Source organism: Rattus rattus, chromosome 2 (genome assembly GCF_011064425.1).
Source record: "Rattus rattus isolate New Zealand chromosome 2, Rrattus_CSIRO_v1, whole genome shotgun sequence".
NCBI lineage: Eukaryota > Metazoa > Chordata > Mammalia > Rodentia > Muridae > Rattus > Rattus rattus.
The window spans coordinates 211121752-211127108 of record NC_046155.1 but is presented as its reverse complement, the minus strand read 5'-3'; the positions used below and the strand labels follow the sequence as shown (position 1 = coordinate 211127108).

General features: G+C 46.1%; 1 pseudogene; it reads right to left on the bottom strand.

Moving 5' to 3' along the window:
* Window positions 1-945: 945 nt before the first annotated feature.
* Window positions 946-2176, bottom strand: LOC116893553 (annotated as a pseudogene).
* Window positions 2177-5357: the final 3181 nt, after the last annotated feature.

Below are 5357 nucleotides of genomic sequence, written 5' to 3'. Positions count from 1 at the left end.
ACCTTGCCCATAGCAAGTCTTTCCTTGGGGGCACTTCTAACCGAGTAAACTACTGCACTTAACGTTAGCCTAAGAAGCCACATTCGTAATTTATCAAGAACGAGTTTGATGCAGAGAGTTCATGGAACATCCAATAAGATGATTGGTAAAAATACAGGGCGAGGAGAGATTAACTTTCTTGTTTCTCTCTTTTTTTTCCCTTTTTTTTAAGGCACTAGAAACTATATTTTACCCACCTTCCTGTGTTAACATTCTAAACATAGAACAAATTAATCTGTTTGTGACTGAGGCTTGTGATAGGAACCATCAATTATACCGTAGTGATAGGGCTTTCCCTATTTGTTTTTCCAGCCCCTTTCAGTCTCTGTCACCTGTCCTTTCTTGGTTAATCTATCCTAACCCTTGTGAAATAGGGGCCAAAAGTACCAACTCAGTATTAGGAGGTTTAAGAGATGGCCCAATGGTAAAAAGGCTAAGCTCTCAGGAGCCTTCAAACTCCAGTAGTTCCTTCTCCCATGGTAGAGCTCCTTCTCGGGTCCTGGGCTGAGAAACCGTTGGTCTGTAAACCAAGCACACGGATCTAAAGACCAAGTGAGAGTTTGGATAGTAAGGTGCATGGGCTTGTGACAACATCAGTAACATCCAGCCTCGGGACTTCCAAGACTTCTGAGCTCACATCCCCTGTGGATGCCTCCCAGGTACCTCTCTGTTCCCCCTGCCACACAGGGAACAGTATGAGGGGTACAGCAGAAGCCAAAGACAGAAAGACCAGTCACAGTGGGAATGAGGCCCGGGGGAGGGGGCAGAACACTGGAGAAGCAACTGCAAAGTTGGTGACATTTGTTCTTGGGAACGAGAGGTAGGGCCTGGAACAAGGACGGCAGCTGGAAGGTGAAGGGCAGTCCCAGCTCTCAGTAGCGGTAGTGATCAGGCTTGAAGGGGCCGTTAACGGACATGCCCAGCCACTGCCTCATCCAGCTTCTTAGGCAGGAAGTGAACCCCCACGGGGGTATTTGTCTGGCTGGGTCCACAGCTCAATCTGCATCATCACCTGGTTTGTGAAGGAGTTGCTCATCACGAAGCTGGGGTGGCCCATGACACAACCCAGGTTGACCAGATGGCCTTCAGCCAGCAAGATGATGCGGTGCCCATTCGTTAGCAAGTAGCGGTCCACCTGGGGCTTGCTGTTCACTTTCTCCACGGCGTTCTCATTGAGCCACTTCACATCAATCTCCACATCGAAGTGTCCAGTGTTACAGACAATGGCATCATCCTTCATCTGTTCAAAGTGCCAGCCAAGGATGATATCAACACAGCCCGTGGTGGTCACACGGATGTTGCCCTCCTTATAGGCCTCGTCCATGGTGATTACCTCGTAGCCCTCCATGGCAGCTTGTAGTACATTGATGGGGTCAATCTTGGTGATGATGACTTAGACCCCAAAACCCCGCAGGGCCTGGGCACAACCCTTGCCCACATCACCATAGCCTGTTACCACTGCCACCTTGCCTGCAATCATCACATCTGTGGCCCGTTTGATGCCATCTATGAGGGACTCCCGGCAGCCATAGAGGTTGTCAAACTTGCTCTTGGTGACAGAATCATTGACGTTGATGGCAGGCACCTTCAGTATCCCATTGGCCATCATCTTGTAGAGGTTGTGGACGCCAGTCGTGGTCTCTTCAGAGATACCATGGATGCCTGATAGAAGCTGTGGGTATTTGGTGTGGATGAGGTTAGTAAGGTCCCCGCCACCATCCAGAATCATGTTGAGGGGTCCATCCTTGAAGTGCAACGTCTGCTCAATGCACCACAGACACTCTTCATCCGTCTCTCCCTTCCAGGCAAACACTGGAATGCCAGCCTTGGCAATGGCAGCCGCTGCATGGTCCTGAGTGGAGAAGATGTTGCAGCTGGACCACCGCACCTCAGCACCCAGGGTCATGAGAGTCTCAATGAGGACAGCAGTCTCCACAGTCACGTGCAGGCAGCCAGCAATGCAAGCGCCCTTCAGTGGCTTGGAGGCTGAGTACATCTCCCGCATGAGCATCAAACCCAGCATCTCATTCTCAGCTATGTCCAGGGCCTTCCGTCCCCAGGCAGCTAGTCCTATGTCCGCGACTTTGTAGGGCAGTTTATCAGACATGCTGGCGGCGCTTCCGCTAGGAGTGATGAACTCTGTAAAGGGGGCCGGGTGGCAAGGGCAGGGCAACTTTCTTGTTTCTTAAACAGGACAGACTATACGTGCAAGCAGATGACACCATCCATCTGTAAATGGAAGATGGCAGCATTTCTGGAATGTTCCAGAGGCAGACAACACTTTTTAGGTGCCTATATATTCTAAAGGTTTCTGTGCTACCTCATGAGGACTTAGTAGTCAGAAGCAAATATTTGAGTTTTAAAAACTAGTATTCTGTGGTATTTAAGAGTTGGCCTGTAATCAAGACGGAGCAAGGAGCACGTTCCTGCTGAACACGGTGATGCCGGACGCTGCCTGGTATCTGAGGAGCTGTGATTAGGCTGCTGCTCCCACTCAACGTCAGGTCACTGCAAGGTCAGTACTGTGACTGCCCGCATCTAACAGAGATTAAAGGAGGTCCTGCTGAATTCAGGGCCTGGATCTCCACTGCTTTTACAAATCAAAAGACATAAAATGTGTAGCTGTGCAAGACAGCAGGAAGCAGGGGCCTTGGAAGAATCGACTTTCCCCCGGTCTATTAGCACAGTTGACTCCTCACAAGGAGATCAAAGGTCAAAGGCATCACTTGGAACATTTCCTACCCAGTCCACTTTCTCTTCAGTGTTTCCCTATGTCTGAACGCGAGCCCCCAGTGACTAGCTTTCCTCGAATGCAGTGGTTCTCAACCTGTGGGTCGAGATCCTTTTGGGAGCTGCACGACCCTTTCACAACAGTAGCAAAATTACAGTTCCGAGGTAGCAACAAAAATAATTTTATGTTTGGGGGTCAGCACAACTTGGAAAACTCTGTTAATGGATTATAGACGTAGGAAGGTTGAGAATCACCACTCTACTTTAAAGCATCTTCACTTCATTGAATTCATAGGTATTTACAGCAAAGTCTAAGGTAGGGGGAGAATTTAGTCAAATACTTCAAAAAAAAAAAAGTACACAAGCTCAACTGTTTTATCTTTTGGTATGAGGCTTAAAGGAATTCTATACACTCAAATCACAACCGTGAATTTTGAACATCGAATAGCTTAAAGCAGAAAGCTATGTCAGTTTGTACTGAATTGCAAAACTTATCATACCAGTTTCACAGCGAGAGTTTATGGAGTACGTTTGGATTGTCCATATTTATTAGTGCTGTTCTATAAACAGGTGAGTGTAGGAATTTTTGCTGTGAGGCATGACTAGACATTTCAGACCTTAGACATCAGTAGTTCCTCCTGTAAAGCTGTCCTAAGGAAATAAAATATAGGAACGAGTTTAAACCACTGATGCAAAAATGAATTAGCAAGAGTAGAACAGGCTGTTATACCAGCATGTGAAAGGCTTTCATGGGACAGTAAATATGGCGTCACACCAAGTTAACAAAAATAATCTCAGAAGCTGTCTTAGTGATATTAATTCTCGATCACCACATCCATCCAATCAGAGGGCACTCTCCAGCAGCTGGATTTGTTTTCTGTGACCCCAATGAGTTTGCAATTACAGTTAAGAGAGAAGACTATTCTTCTGGGATAGAAGGAGCAGTGTGGTTGGTAAAGTGGCAAAGATCTGTGTGCATCCCAAGACCCAAGTAAACGCTGGGCTAGTTATGACATGTGCTTTCAGATACCCCATGCTGCTGTGACAGAGATAGGAAGATCCCTAGAATTAGCTGCCAGTGAGTCTAGCCTACTTGGTGAGCACTAGGTCATGAGCGGCCATATTTAAAAGGAGGTAGATGTGGTCTCTGAGGACAGCAGCCATAGCTATCCTCTGGCTTCTGTGTGTACACATACATTCCACTCAAACTGATGCTGTTGCTTTAAAAAACCATCACACTTTAATCGGATAAGCAAAGAGGATGTGAATACGTTCACCTGAAACCGGATCTAATCTCACTTCTAAGCTCCCTTGTTTGATTGGAAAAGTGTAATTTGGGCATATCAATGAATTCAGTACAATGCAGTGATTTAAAGAGTCTTTGCAGATAACTCACAGCATGCGGGTGATTTTATTTTAGATTAGCGGCCTCCTTGAGGCTCTTATTTAGAATAATGTCTGAGAACTTTTAGGACTTAACAGTTCAGTGTCCGCCAGACACCCACTGCTACAGCAAGTATTGAGCATAGCTGTAAGTCCGTTCTTTTGTGCGTTAACTGTCTTATAGGCCCTGGCGTTCCTTTCTTCACTCTTGGTCAAGCTTCGGTCCCCTAAAGTTTGGCAATGTGCACAATTCTCCTTGTATACTCTTCACCACAGAGTCTCTTTGCCTTAAGGATAGCGACCATCCACCAACATCCAGCCAAATATCCATAGCTCAATAACCTTTGGGAGTCATCAATGGTCTCTGAGATCCCACCCACTCCACAGAGAAAGGATCAGACTCAGGCAGTGTTGGTAGGGTCTAGCTGTGAGCTGCCCTTTCCTCCAGGTCTAAGTGGCAATCGGGCAATGGATGATACCTTCCGTGTCTCTTTTCCCATTTATTCTCTCCACTTTAGTGAGAGAACAAAACACCTCACACCTTCAGGGACTTGCTTTTCTTTCCCCGCTTTCCCCACTCATCTTACTCTCTTCCAACATCTGTGAGCCTCCTTCCAGTGGCCATTTTTGTTTCCTGGATCTTTGGCAGATAACAGGACAAGGAGGTATCAGGATTGGAAGGTGGATATCAGAATAGATTTTCATGGCCAGGAAACAAAAAAAAAAAAAAATCAAGAGAGCAAGTTCTCCGACTATATAGGAAATTATTCTAGGTTCCATATATTCAAAATGACTGTAGGCAACTCTCTCTTCATTATTTAGATGTTGAGTGTGGCTCCTTTAGCTGAGAACCCTTATTACAGCAAGCACAGCCAAAAGATTTAGAGGTGACACTTCTTCATGCTTGACACGAACACTTGCCCTGCCGACTGTGTCAGTCCAGGCTAGAGTCTCTGCCAGTCAATTCTTGAGATGCCTTGTCTCCTGCAAATGAGATAGTGGCCTTTCTTCCTAGTAGAAAGATGAAAGGTTCAACATGAGGTCCTTTGCATTGACTCTGCTTTGTGTTGCAATAAAAACTAAATCTAGGAACATGGGGAAGGGAGGAACTATTTTTTAACACCCACTTTCATTTTCTCACAAAGCGTTTTATAGAACGTCTTATTGATCTTCTTCCAACTATGAAGAACTTTAAGCAGGTTTTT